This window comes from Acipenser ruthenus, chromosome 44 (assembly GCF_902713425.1).
Source record: "Acipenser ruthenus chromosome 44, fAciRut3.2 maternal haplotype, whole genome shotgun sequence".
Lineage (NCBI taxonomy): Eukaryota > Metazoa > Chordata > Actinopteri > Acipenseriformes > Acipenseridae > Acipenser > Acipenser ruthenus.
In genome coordinates, this window is record NC_081232.1 from 4,533,874 (window position 1) to 4,543,515 (window position 9,642).

General features: G+C 44.2%; 36 non-coding genes and 7 pseudogenes across 36 annotated transcripts; all 43 read right to left on the minus strand.

Annotated features, from left to right (window-relative positions):
- Nucleotides 1-63: 63 nt before the first annotated feature.
- On the minus strand, nucleotides 64-182 carry LOC131717876 (5S ribosomal RNA). The gene has a single exon (XR_009316769.1). It is a non-coding gene; the product is annotated as a 5S ribosomal RNA (ribosomal RNA).
- Nucleotides 183-282: 100 nt separating this feature from the next.
- LOC131711197 (5S ribosomal RNA) lies at nucleotides 283-401 on the minus strand. The gene has a single exon (XR_009313080.1). It is a non-coding gene; the product is annotated as a 5S ribosomal RNA (ribosomal RNA).
- A 100-nt stretch (nucleotides 402-501) lies between these two features.
- LOC131717877 (5S ribosomal RNA) lies at nucleotides 502-620 on the minus strand. The gene has a single exon (XR_009316770.1). It is a non-coding gene; the product is annotated as a 5S ribosomal RNA (ribosomal RNA).
- Nucleotides 621-734: 114 nt separating this feature from the next.
- On the minus strand, nucleotides 735-853 carry LOC131713902 (5S ribosomal RNA; annotated as a pseudogene).
- Nucleotides 854-953: 100 nt separating this feature from the next.
- Nucleotides 954-1,072, minus strand: LOC131717878 (5S ribosomal RNA). Its single transcript, XR_009316771.1, has one exon. It is a non-coding gene; the product is annotated as a 5S ribosomal RNA (ribosomal RNA).
- A 100-nt stretch (nucleotides 1,073-1,172) lies between these two features.
- Nucleotides 1,173-1,291, minus strand: LOC131717880 (5S ribosomal RNA). The gene has a single exon (XR_009316773.1). It is a non-coding gene; the product is annotated as a 5S ribosomal RNA (ribosomal RNA).
- A 100-nt stretch (nucleotides 1,292-1,391) lies between these two features.
- On the minus strand, nucleotides 1,392-1,510 carry LOC131712219 (5S ribosomal RNA). The gene has a single exon (XR_009314112.1). It is a non-coding gene; the product is annotated as a 5S ribosomal RNA (ribosomal RNA).
- A 100-nt stretch (nucleotides 1,511-1,610) lies between these two features.
- Nucleotides 1,611-1,729, minus strand: LOC131710596 (5S ribosomal RNA). Its single transcript, XR_009312478.1, has one exon. It is a non-coding gene; the product is annotated as a 5S ribosomal RNA (ribosomal RNA).
- Nucleotides 1,730-1,829: 100 nt separating this feature from the next.
- On the minus strand, nucleotides 1,830-1,948 carry LOC131717881 (5S ribosomal RNA). The gene has a single exon (XR_009316774.1). It is a non-coding gene; the product is annotated as a 5S ribosomal RNA (ribosomal RNA).
- Nucleotides 1,949-2,062: 114 nt separating this feature from the next.
- On the minus strand, nucleotides 2,063-2,181 carry LOC131717882 (5S ribosomal RNA). The gene has a single exon (XR_009316775.1). It is a non-coding gene; the product is annotated as a 5S ribosomal RNA (ribosomal RNA).
- A 100-nt stretch (nucleotides 2,182-2,281) lies between these two features.
- Nucleotides 2,282-2,400, minus strand: LOC131717883 (5S ribosomal RNA). The gene has a single exon (XR_009316776.1). It is a non-coding gene; the product is annotated as a 5S ribosomal RNA (ribosomal RNA).
- A 100-nt stretch (nucleotides 2,401-2,500) lies between these two features.
- On the minus strand, nucleotides 2,501-2,619 carry LOC131717884 (5S ribosomal RNA). Its single transcript, XR_009316777.1, has one exon. It is a non-coding gene; the product is annotated as a 5S ribosomal RNA (ribosomal RNA).
- A 100-nt stretch (nucleotides 2,620-2,719) lies between these two features.
- Nucleotides 2,720-2,838, minus strand: LOC131717885 (5S ribosomal RNA). The gene has a single exon (XR_009316778.1). It is a non-coding gene; the product is annotated as a 5S ribosomal RNA (ribosomal RNA).
- A 114-nt stretch (nucleotides 2,839-2,952) lies between these two features.
- Nucleotides 2,953-3,071, minus strand: LOC131717886 (5S ribosomal RNA). The gene has a single exon (XR_009316779.1). It is a non-coding gene; the product is annotated as a 5S ribosomal RNA (ribosomal RNA).
- A 100-nt stretch (nucleotides 3,072-3,171) lies between these two features.
- On the minus strand, nucleotides 3,172-3,290 carry LOC131718246 (5S ribosomal RNA). The gene has a single exon (XR_009317144.1). It is a non-coding gene; the product is annotated as a 5S ribosomal RNA (ribosomal RNA).
- Nucleotides 3,291-3,404: 114 nt separating this feature from the next.
- On the minus strand, nucleotides 3,405-3,523 carry LOC131711695 (5S ribosomal RNA). Its single transcript, XR_009313583.1, has one exon. It is a non-coding gene; the product is annotated as a 5S ribosomal RNA (ribosomal RNA).
- A 100-nt stretch (nucleotides 3,524-3,623) lies between these two features.
- On the minus strand, nucleotides 3,624-3,742 carry LOC131709886 (5S ribosomal RNA). The gene has a single exon (XR_009311750.1). It is a non-coding gene; the product is annotated as a 5S ribosomal RNA (ribosomal RNA).
- A 100-nt stretch (nucleotides 3,743-3,842) lies between these two features.
- LOC131717887 (5S ribosomal RNA) lies at nucleotides 3,843-3,961 on the minus strand. Its single transcript, XR_009316780.1, has one exon. It is a non-coding gene; the product is annotated as a 5S ribosomal RNA (ribosomal RNA).
- A 100-nt stretch (nucleotides 3,962-4,061) lies between these two features.
- LOC131717888 (5S ribosomal RNA) lies at nucleotides 4,062-4,180 on the minus strand. Its single transcript, XR_009316781.1, has one exon. It is a non-coding gene; the product is annotated as a 5S ribosomal RNA (ribosomal RNA).
- Nucleotides 4,181-4,280: 100 nt separating this feature from the next.
- On the minus strand, nucleotides 4,281-4,399 carry LOC131717889 (5S ribosomal RNA). The gene has a single exon (XR_009316782.1). It is a non-coding gene; the product is annotated as a 5S ribosomal RNA (ribosomal RNA).
- Nucleotides 4,400-4,499: 100 nt separating this feature from the next.
- LOC131717891 (5S ribosomal RNA) lies at nucleotides 4,500-4,618 on the minus strand. The gene has a single exon (XR_009316784.1). It is a non-coding gene; the product is annotated as a 5S ribosomal RNA (ribosomal RNA).
- A 100-nt stretch (nucleotides 4,619-4,718) lies between these two features.
- Nucleotides 4,719-4,847, minus strand: LOC131713601 (5S ribosomal RNA; annotated as a pseudogene).
- A 114-nt stretch (nucleotides 4,848-4,961) lies between these two features.
- Nucleotides 4,962-5,080, minus strand: LOC131717892 (5S ribosomal RNA). Its single transcript, XR_009316785.1, has one exon. It is a non-coding gene; the product is annotated as a 5S ribosomal RNA (ribosomal RNA).
- A 114-nt stretch (nucleotides 5,081-5,194) lies between these two features.
- On the minus strand, nucleotides 5,195-5,313 carry LOC131713873 (5S ribosomal RNA; annotated as a pseudogene).
- A 114-nt stretch (nucleotides 5,314-5,427) lies between these two features.
- LOC131713874 (5S ribosomal RNA) lies at nucleotides 5,428-5,546 on the minus strand (annotated as a pseudogene).
- Nucleotides 5,547-5,660: 114 nt separating this feature from the next.
- LOC131717893 (5S ribosomal RNA) lies at nucleotides 5,661-5,779 on the minus strand. Its single transcript, XR_009316786.1, has one exon. It is a non-coding gene; the product is annotated as a 5S ribosomal RNA (ribosomal RNA).
- A 100-nt stretch (nucleotides 5,780-5,879) lies between these two features.
- LOC131713324 (5S ribosomal RNA) lies at nucleotides 5,880-6,008 on the minus strand (annotated as a pseudogene).
- A 114-nt stretch (nucleotides 6,009-6,122) lies between these two features.
- LOC131713875 (5S ribosomal RNA) lies at nucleotides 6,123-6,241 on the minus strand (annotated as a pseudogene).
- Nucleotides 6,242-6,355: 114 nt separating this feature from the next.
- Nucleotides 6,356-6,474, minus strand: LOC131717894 (5S ribosomal RNA). Its single transcript, XR_009316787.1, has one exon. It is a non-coding gene; the product is annotated as a 5S ribosomal RNA (ribosomal RNA).
- A 100-nt stretch (nucleotides 6,475-6,574) lies between these two features.
- LOC131717895 (5S ribosomal RNA) lies at nucleotides 6,575-6,693 on the minus strand. Its single transcript, XR_009316788.1, has one exon. It is a non-coding gene; the product is annotated as a 5S ribosomal RNA (ribosomal RNA).
- Nucleotides 6,694-6,807: 114 nt separating this feature from the next.
- Nucleotides 6,808-6,926, minus strand: LOC131717897 (5S ribosomal RNA). The gene has a single exon (XR_009316790.1). It is a non-coding gene; the product is annotated as a 5S ribosomal RNA (ribosomal RNA).
- A 114-nt stretch (nucleotides 6,927-7,040) lies between these two features.
- On the minus strand, nucleotides 7,041-7,159 carry LOC131717898 (5S ribosomal RNA). The gene has a single exon (XR_009316791.1). It is a non-coding gene; the product is annotated as a 5S ribosomal RNA (ribosomal RNA).
- Nucleotides 7,160-7,259: 100 nt separating this feature from the next.
- LOC131710982 (5S ribosomal RNA) lies at nucleotides 7,260-7,378 on the minus strand. Its single transcript, XR_009312864.1, has one exon. It is a non-coding gene; the product is annotated as a 5S ribosomal RNA (ribosomal RNA).
- Nucleotides 7,379-7,478: 100 nt separating this feature from the next.
- LOC131717899 (5S ribosomal RNA) lies at nucleotides 7,479-7,597 on the minus strand. Its single transcript, XR_009316792.1, has one exon. It is a non-coding gene; the product is annotated as a 5S ribosomal RNA (ribosomal RNA).
- Nucleotides 7,598-7,697: 100 nt separating this feature from the next.
- LOC131717900 (5S ribosomal RNA) lies at nucleotides 7,698-7,816 on the minus strand. The gene has a single exon (XR_009316793.1). It is a non-coding gene; the product is annotated as a 5S ribosomal RNA (ribosomal RNA).
- A 114-nt stretch (nucleotides 7,817-7,930) lies between these two features.
- LOC131717901 (5S ribosomal RNA) lies at nucleotides 7,931-8,049 on the minus strand. The gene has a single exon (XR_009316794.1). It is a non-coding gene; the product is annotated as a 5S ribosomal RNA (ribosomal RNA).
- Nucleotides 8,050-8,163: 114 nt separating this feature from the next.
- Nucleotides 8,164-8,282, minus strand: LOC131710008 (5S ribosomal RNA). The gene has a single exon (XR_009311873.1). It is a non-coding gene; the product is annotated as a 5S ribosomal RNA (ribosomal RNA).
- A 100-nt stretch (nucleotides 8,283-8,382) lies between these two features.
- Nucleotides 8,383-8,501, minus strand: LOC131710624 (5S ribosomal RNA). The gene has a single exon (XR_009312507.1). It is a non-coding gene; the product is annotated as a 5S ribosomal RNA (ribosomal RNA).
- Nucleotides 8,502-8,601: 100 nt separating this feature from the next.
- Nucleotides 8,602-8,720, minus strand: LOC131713423 (5S ribosomal RNA; annotated as a pseudogene).
- A 100-nt stretch (nucleotides 8,721-8,820) lies between these two features.
- LOC131717903 (5S ribosomal RNA) lies at nucleotides 8,821-8,939 on the minus strand. The gene has a single exon (XR_009316796.1). It is a non-coding gene; the product is annotated as a 5S ribosomal RNA (ribosomal RNA).
- Nucleotides 8,940-9,039: 100 nt separating this feature from the next.
- On the minus strand, nucleotides 9,040-9,158 carry LOC131717904 (5S ribosomal RNA). The gene has a single exon (XR_009316797.1). It is a non-coding gene; the product is annotated as a 5S ribosomal RNA (ribosomal RNA).
- A 100-nt stretch (nucleotides 9,159-9,258) lies between these two features.
- On the minus strand, nucleotides 9,259-9,377 carry LOC131717905 (5S ribosomal RNA). The gene has a single exon (XR_009316798.1). It is a non-coding gene; the product is annotated as a 5S ribosomal RNA (ribosomal RNA).
- A 100-nt stretch (nucleotides 9,378-9,477) lies between these two features.
- LOC131717906 (5S ribosomal RNA) lies at nucleotides 9,478-9,596 on the minus strand. Its single transcript, XR_009316799.1, has one exon. It is a non-coding gene; the product is annotated as a 5S ribosomal RNA (ribosomal RNA).
- Nucleotides 9,597-9,642: the final 46 nt, after the last annotated feature.

Here is a 9,642-nt window from a genome sequence, read left to right on the forward strand (position 1 = left end):
AGCTGGGGGTGATTCCTCCAAAATTTCCTTTTGTCCTCCACACATTTCAATTGTAAAATGTAATGCCTGCAGCACTTGATATTCCCAGGTGGTCTCCCATCCAAGTACTAACCAAGCCCAACATTGCTTAGCTTCTGAGATCAGACGAGATCAGGCTTATTCAAGGTGGTGTGGCCGCAGGCGATTGCATTTCTGCTTTCATGACTTTTATGTTTAGTGAGCTGGGGGTGATTCCGCCAAAATTTCCTTTTGTCCTCCACACATTTCAATTGTAAAATGTAATGCCTGCAGCACTTGATATTCCCAGGTGGTCTCCCATCCAAGTACTAACCAAGCCCAACATTGCTTAGCTTCTGAGATCAGACGAGATCAGGCTTATTCAAGGTGGGGTGGCCGCAGGCGATTGCTGTTCTGCTTTCATGACTTTTATGTTTAGTGAGCTGGGGGTGATTCCTCCAAAATTTCCTTTTGTCCTCCACACATTTCAATTGTAAAATGTAATGCCTGCAGCACTTGATATTCCCAGGTGGTCTCCCATCCAAGTACTAACCAAGCCCAACATTGCTTAGCTTCTGAGATCAGACGAGATCAGGCTTATTCAAGGTGGTGTGGCCGCAGGCGATTGCATTTCTGCTTTCATGACTTTTATGTTTAGTGAGCTGGGGGTGATTCCTCCAAAATTTCCTTTTGTCCTCCACACATTTCAATTGTAAAATGTAATTACAAAAATGTAATGCCTGCAGCAGTTGATATTCCCAGGTGGTCTCCCATCCAAGTACTAACCAAGCCCAACATTGCTTAGCTTCTGAGATCAGACGAGGTCAGGCTTATTCAAGGTGGTGTGGCCGCAGGCGATTGCATTTCTGCTTTCATGACTTTTATGTTTAGTGAGCTGGGGGTGATTCCTCCAAAATTTCCTTTTGTCCTCCACACATTTCAATTGTAAAATGTAATGCCTGCAGCACTTGATATTCCCAGGTGGTCTCCCATCCAAGTACTAACCAAGCCCAACATTGCTTAGCTTCTGAGATCAGACGAGATCAGGCTTATTCAAGGTGGTGTGGCCGCAGGCGATTGCATTGCTGCTTTCATGACTTTTATGTTTAGTGAGCTGGGGGTGATTCCTCCAAAATTTCCTTTTGTCCTCCACACATTTCAATTGTAAAATGTAATGCCTGCAGCACTTGATATTCCCAGGTGGTCTCCCATCCAAGTACTAACCAAGCCCAACATTGCTTAGCTTCTGAGATCAGACGAGATCAGGCTTATTCAAGGTGGTGTGGCCGCAGGCGATTGCATTTCTGCTTTCATGACTTTTATGTTTAGTGAGCTGGGGGTGATTCCTCCAAAATTTCCTTTTGTCCTCCACACATTTCAATTGTAAAATGTAATGCCTGCAGAACTTGATATTCCCAGGTGGTCTCCCATCCAAGTACTAACCAAGCCCAACATTGCTTAGCTTCTGAGATCAGACGAGATCAGGCTTATTCAAGGTGGTGTGGCCGCAGGCGATTGCATTTCTGCTTTCATGACTTTTATGTTTAGTGAGCTGGGGGTGATTCCTCCAAAATTTCCTTTTGTCCTCCACACATTTCAATTGTAAAATGTAATGCCTGCAGCACTTGATATTCCCAGTTGGTCTCCCATCCAAGTACTAACCAAGCCCAACATTGCTTAGCTTCTGAGATCAGACGAGATCAGGCTTATTCAAGGTGGTGTGGCCGCAGGCGATTGCTGTTCTGCTTTCATGACTTTTATGTTTAGTGAGCTGGGGGTGATTCCTCCAAAATTTCCTTTTGTCCTCCACACATTTCAATTGTAAAATGTAATGCCTGCAGCACTTGATATTCCCAGGTGGTCTCCCATCCAAGTACTAACCAAGCCCAACATTGCTTAGCTTCTGAGATCAGACGAGATCAGGCTTATTCAAGGTGGTGTGGCCGCAGGCGATTGCATTTCTGCTTTCATGACTTTTATGTTTAGTGAGCTGGGGGTGATTCCTCCAAAATTTCCTTTTGTCCTCCACACATTTCAATTGTAAAATGTAATTACAAAAATGTAATGCCTGCAGCACTTGATATTCCCAGGTGGTCTCCCATCCAAGTACTAACCAAGCCCAACATTGCTTAGCTTCTGAGATCAGACGAGATCAGGCTTATTCAAGGTGGTGTGGCCGCAGGCGATTGCATTTCTGCTTTCATGACTTTTATGTTTAGTGAGCTGGGGGTGATTCCGCCAAAATTTCCTTTTGTCCTCCACACATTTCAATTGTAAAATGTAATGCCTGCAGCACTTGATATTCCCAGGTGGTCTCCCATCCAAGTACTAACCAAGCCCAACATTGCTTAGCTTCTGAGATCAGACGAGATCAGGCTTATTCAAGGTGGTGTGGCCGCAGGCGATTGCATTTCTGCTTTCATGACTTTTATGTTTAGTGAGCTGGGGGTGATTCCTCCAAAATTTCCTTTTGTCCTCCACACATTTCAATTGTAAAATGTAATGCCTGCAGCACTTGATATTCCCAGGTGGTCTCCCATCCAAGTACTAACCAAGCCCAACATTGCTTAGCTTCTGAGATCAGACGAGATCAGGCTTATTCAAGGTGGTGTGGCCGCAGGCGATTGCTGTTCTGCTTTCATGACTTTTATGTTTAGTGAGCTGGGGGTGATTCCTCCAAAATTTCCTTTTGTCCTCCACACATTTCAATTGTAAAATGTAATGCCTGCAGCACTTGATATTCCCAGGTGGTCTCCCATCCAAGTACTAACCAAGCCCAACATTGCTTAGCTTCTGAGATCAGACGAGATCAGGCTTATTCAAGGTGGTGTGGCCGCAGGCGATTGCATTTCTGCTTTCATGACTTTTATGTTTAGTGAGCTGGGGGTGATTCCTCCAAAATTTCCTTTTGTCCTCCACACATTTCAATTGTAAAATGTAATTACAAAAATGTAATGCCTGCAGCACTTGATATTCCCAGGTGGTCTCCCATCCAAGTACTAACCAAGCCCAACATTGCTTAGCTTCTGAGATCAGACGAGATCAGGCTTATTCAAGGTGGTGTGGCCGCAGGCGATTGCATTTCTGCTTTCATGACTTTTATGTTTAGTGAGCTGGGGGTGATTCCTCCAAAATTTCCTTTTGTCCTCCACACATTTCAATTGTAAAATGTAATGCCTGCAGCACTTGATATTCCCAGGTGGTCTCCCATCCAAGTACTAACCAAGCCCAACATTGCTTAGCTTCTGAGATCGGACGAGATCAGGCTTATTCAAGGTGGTGTGGCCGCAGGCGATTGCATTTCTGCTTTCATGACTTTTATGTTTAGTGAGCTGGGGGTGATTCCTCCAAAATTTCCTTTTGTCCTCCACACATTTCAATTGTAAAATGTAATTACAAAAATGTAATGCCTGCAGCACTTGATATTCCCAGGTGGTCTCCCATCCAAGTACTAACCAAGCCCAACATTGCTTAGCTTCTGAGATCAGACGAGGTCAGGCTTATTCAAGGTGGTGTGGCCGCAGGCGATTGCATTTCTGCTTTCATGACTTTTATGTTTAGTGAGCTGGGGGTGATTCCTCCAAAATTTCCTTTTGTCCTCCACACATTTCAATTGTAAAATGTAATGCCTGCAGCACTTGATATTCCCAGGTGGTCTCCCATCCAAGTACTAACCAAGCCCAACATTGCTTAGCTTCTGAGATCAGACGAGATCAGGCTTATTCAAGGTGGTGTGACCGCAGGCGATTGCATTTCTGCTTTCATGACTTTTATGTTTAGTGAGCTGGGGGTGATTCCTCCAAAATTTCCTTTTGTCCTCCACACATTTCAATTGTAAAATGTAATGCCTGCAGCACTTGATATTCCCAGGTGGTCTCCCATCCAAGTACTAACCAAGCCCAACATTGCTTAGCTTCTGAGATCAGACGAGATCAGGCTTATTCAAGGTGGTGTGGCCGCAGGCGATTGCATTTCTGCTTTCATGACTTTTATGTTTAGTGAGCTGGGGGTGATTCCTCCAAAATTTCCTTTTGTCCTCCACACATTTCAATTGTAAAATGTAATGCCTGCAGCACTTGATATTCCCAGGTGGTCTCCCATCCAAGTACTAACCAAGCCCAACATTGCTTAGCTTCTGAGATCAGACGAGATCAGGCTTATTCAAGGTGGTGTGGCCGCAGGCGATTGCATTTCTGCTTTCATGACTTTTATGTTTAGTGAGCTGGGGGTGATTCCTCCAAAATTTCCTTTTGTCCTCCACACATTTCAATTGTAAAATGTAATGCCTGCAGCACTTGATATTCCCAGGTGGTCTCCCATCCAAGTACTAACCAAGCCCAACATTGCTTAGCTTCTGAGATCAGACGAGATCAGGCTTATTCAAGGTGGTGTGGCCGCAGGCGATTGCATTTCTGCTTTCATGACTTTTATGTTTAGTGAGCTGGGGGTGATTCCTCCAAAATTTCCTTTTGTCCTCCACACATTTCAATTGTAAAATGTAATGCCTGCAGCACTTGATATTCCCAGGTGGTCTCCCATCCAAGTACTAACCAAGCCCAACATTGCTTAGCTTCTGAGATCAGACGAGATCAGGCTTATTCAAGGTGGTGTGGCCGCAGGCGATTGCATTTCTGCTTTCATGACTTTTATGTTTAGTGAGCTGGGGGTGATTCCTCCAAAATTTCCTTTTGTCCTCCACACATTTCAATTGTAAAATGTAATGCCTGCAGCACTTGATATTCCCAGGTGGTCTCCCATCCAAGTACTAACCAAGCCCAACATTGCTTAGCTTCTGAGATCAGACGAGATCAGACGAGATCAGGCTTATTCAAGGTGGTGTGGCCGCAGGCGATTGCATTTCTGCTTTCATGACTTTTATGTTTAGTGAGCTGGGGGTGATTCCTCCAAAATTTCCTTTTGTCCTCCACACATTTCAATTGTAAAATGTAATTACAAAAATGTAATGCCTGCAGCACTTGATATTCCCAGGTGGTCTCCCATCCAAGTACTAACCAAGCCCAACATTGCTTAGCTTCTGAGATCAGACGAGATCAGGCTTATTCAAGGTGGTGTGGCCGCAGGCGATTGCATTTCTGCTTTCATGACTTTTATGTTTAGTGAGCTGGGGGTGATTCCTCCAAAATTTCCTTTTGTCCTCCACACATTTCTATTGTAAAATGTAATTACAAAAATGTAATGTCTGCAGCACTTGATATTCCCAGGTGGTCTCCCATCCAAGTACTAACCAAGCCCAACATTGCTTAGCTTCTGAGATCAGACGAGATTAGGCTTAGTCAAGGTGGTGTGGCCGCAGGCGATTGCATTTCTGCTTTCATGACTTTTATGTTTAGTGAGCTGGGGGTGATTCCTCCAAAATTTCCTTTTGTCCTCCACACATTTCAATTGTAAAATGTAATTACAAAAATGTAATGTCTGCAGCACTTGATATTCCCAGGTGGTCTCCCATCCAAGTACTAACCAAGCCCAACATTGCTTAGCTTCTGAGATCAGACGAGATTAGGCTTAGTCAAGGTGGTGTGGCCGCAGGCGATTGCATTTCTGCTTTCATGACTTTTATGTTTAGTGAGCTGGGGGTGATTCCTCCAAAATTTCCTTTTGTCCTCCACACATTTCAATTGTAAAATGTAATTACTAAAATGTAATGCCTGCAGCACTTGATATTCCCAGGTGGTCTCCCATCCAAGTACTAACCAAGCCCAACATTGCTTAGCTTCTGAGATCAGACGAGATCAGGCTTATTCAAGGTGGTGTGGCCGCAGGCGATTGCATTTCTGCTTTCATGACTTTTATGTTTAGTGAGCTGGGGGTGATTCCTCCAAAATTTCCTTTTGTCCTCCACACATTTCAATTGTAAAATGTAATGCCTGCAGCACTTGATATTCCCAGGTGGTCTCCCATCCAAGTACTAACCAAGCCCAACATTGCTTAGCTTCTGAGATCAGACGAGATCAGGCGAGATCAGGCTTATTCAAGGTGGTGTGGCCGCAGGCGATTGCATTTCTGCTTTCATGACTTTTATGTTTAGTGAGCTGGGGGTGATTCCTCCAAAATTTCCTTTTGTCCTCCACACATTTCAATTGTAAAATGTAATTACAAAAATGTAATGTCTGCAGCACTTGATATTCCCAGGTGGTCTCCCATCCAAGTACTAACCAAGCCCAACATTGCTTAGCTTCTGAGATCAGACGAGATTAGGCTTAGTCAAGGTGGTGTGGCCGCAGGCGATTGCATTTCTGCTTTCATGACTTTTATGTTTAGTGAGCTGGGGGTGATTCCTCCAAAATTTCCTTTTGTCCTCCACACATTTCAATTGTAAAATGTAATTACTAAAATGTAATGCCTGCAGCACTTGATATTCCCAGGTGGTCTCCCATCCAAGTACTAACCAAGCCCAACATTGCTTAGCTTCTGAGATCAGACGAGATCAGGCTTATTCAAGGTGGTGTGGCCGCAGGCGATTGCATTTCTGCTTTCATGACTTTTATGTTTAGTGAGCTGGGGGTGATTCCTCCAAAATTTCCTTTTGTCCTCCACACATTTCAATTGTAAAATGTAATGCCTGCAGCACTTGATATTCCCAGGTGGTCTCCCATCCAAGTACTAACCAAGCCCAACATTGCTTAGCTTCTGAGATCAGACGAGATCAGGCTTATTCAAGGTGGTGTGGCCGCAGGCGATTGCATTTCTGCTTTCATGACTTTTATGTTTAGTGAGCTGGGGGTGATTCCTCCAAAATTTCCTTTTGTCCTCCACACATTTCAATTGTAAAATGTAATTACAAAAATGTAATGCCTGCAGCACTTGATATTCCCAGGTGGTCTCCCATCCAAGTACTAACCAAGCCCAACATTGCTTAGCTTCTGAGATCAGACGAGATCAGGCTTATTCAAGGTGGTGTGGCCGCAGGCGATTGCATTTCTGCTTTCATGACTTTTATGTTTAGTGAGCTGGGGGTGATTCCTCCAAAATTTCCTTTTGTCCTCCACACATTTCAATTGTAAAATGTAATTACAAAAATGTAATGCCTGCAGCACTTGATATTCCCAGGTGGTCTCCCATCCAAGTACTAACCAAGCCCAACATTGCTTAGCTTCTGAGATCAGACGAGATCAGGCTTATTCAAGGTGGTGTGGCCGCAGGCGATTGCATTTCTGCTTTCATGACTTTTATGTTTAGTGAGCTGGGGGTGATTCCTCCAAAATTTCCTTTTGTCCTCCACACATTTCAATTGTAAAATGTAATGCCTGCAGCACTTGATATTCCCAGGTGGTCTTCCATCCAAGTACTAACCAAGCCCAACATTGCTTAGCTTCTGAGATCAGACGAGATCAGGCTTATTCAAGGTGGTGTGGCCGCAGGCGATTGCATTTCTGCTTTCATGACTTTTATGTTTAGTGAGCTGGGGGTGATTCCTCCAAAATTTCCTTTTGTCCTCCACACATTTCAATTGTAAAATGTAATGCCTGCAGCACTTGATATTCCCAGGTGGTCTCCCATCCAAGTACTAACCAAGCCCAACATTGCTTAGCTTCTGAGATCAGACGAGATCAGGCTTATTCAAGGTGGTGTGGCCGCAGGCGATTGCATTTCTGCTTTCATGACTTTTATGTTTAGTGAGCTGGGGGTGATTCCTCCAAAATTTCCTTTTGTCCTCCACACATTTCAATTGTAAAATGTAATGCCTGCAGCACTTGATATTCCCAGGTGGTCTCCCATCCAAGTACTAACCAAGCCCAACATTGCTTAGCTTCTGAGATCAGACGAGATCAGGCTTATTCAAGGTGGTGTGGCCGCAGGCGATTGCATTTCTGCTTTCATGACTTTTATGTTTAGTGAGCTGGGGGTGATTCCTCCAAAATTTCCTTTTGTCCTCCACACATTTCAATTGTAAAATGTAATTACAAAAATGTAATGCCTGCAGCACTTGATATTCCCAGGTGGTCTCCCATCCAAGTACTAACCAAGCCCAACATTGCTTAGCTTCTGAGATCAGACGAGATCAGGCTTATTCAAGGTGGTGTGGCCGCAGGCGATTGCATTTCTGCTTTCATGACTTTTATGTTTAGTGAGCTGGGGGTGATTCCTCCAAAATTTCCTTTTGTCCTCCACACATTTCAATTGTAAAATGTAATTACAAAAATGTAATGCCTGCAGCACTTGATATTCCCAGGTGGTCTCCCATCCAAGTACTAACCAAGCCCAACATTGCTTAGCTTCTGAGATCAGACGAGATCAGGCTTATCCAAGGTGGTATGGCCGCAGGCGATTGCATTTCTGCTTTCATGACTTTTATGTTTAGTGAGCTGGGGGTGATTCCTCCAAAATTTCCTTTTGTCCTCCACACATTTCAATTGTAAAATGTAATGCCTGCAGCACTTGATATTCCTAGGTGGTCTCCCATCCAAGTACTAACCAAGCCCAACATTGCTTAGCTTCTGAGATCAGACGAGATCAGGCTTATTCAAGGTGGTGTGGCCGCAGGCGATTGCTGTTCTGCTTTCATGACTTTTATGTTTAGTGAGCTGGGGGTGATTCCTCCAAAATTTCCTTTTGTCCTCCACACATTTCAATTGTAAAATGTAATGCCTGCAGCACTTGATATTCCCTGGTGGTCTCCCATCCAAGTACTAACCAAGACCAACATTGCTTAGCTTCTGAGATCAGACGAGATCAGGCTTAGTCAAGGTGGTGTGGCCGCAGGCGATTGCATTTCTGCTTTCATGACTTTTATGTTTAGTGAGCTGGGGGTGATTCCTCCAAAATTTCCTTTTGTCCTCCACACATTTCAATTGTAAAATGTAATGCCTGCAGCACTTGATATTCCCAGGTGGTCTCCCATCCAAGTACTAACCAAGCCCAACATTGCTTAGCTTCTGAGATCAGACGAGATCAGGCTTATTCAAGGTGGTGTGGCCGCAGGCGATTGCATTTCTGCTTTCATGACTTTTATGTTTAGTGAGCTGGGGGTGATTCCTCCAAAATTTCCTTTTGTCCTCCACACATTTCAATTGTAAAATGTAATGCCTGCAGCACTTGATATTCCCAGGTGGTCTCCCATCCAAGTACTAACCAAGCCCAACATTGCTTAGCTTCTGAGATCAGACGAGATCAGGCTTATTCAAGGTGGTGTGGCCGCAGGCGATTGCATTTCTGCTTTCATGACTTTTATGTTTAGTGAGCTGGGGGTGATTCCTCCAAAATTTCCTTTTGTCCTCCACACATTTCAATTGTAAAATGTAATGCCTGCAGCACTTGATATTCCCAGGTGGTCTCCCATCCAAGTACTAACCAAGCCCAACATTGCTTAGCTTCTGAGATCAGACGAGATCAGGCTTATTCAAGGTGGTGTGGCCGCAGGCGATTGCATTTCTGCTTTCATGACTTTTATGTTTAGTGAGCTGGGGGTGATTCCTCCAAAATTTCCTTTTGTCCTCCACACATTTCAATTGTAAAATGTAATGCCTGCAGCACTTGATATTCCCAGGTGGTCTCCCATCCAAGTACTAACCAAGCCCAACATTGCTTAGCTTCTGAGATCAGACGAGATCAGGCTTATTCAAGGTGGTGTGGCCGCAGGCGATTGCATTTCTGCTTTCATGACTTTTATGTTTAGTGAGCTGGGGG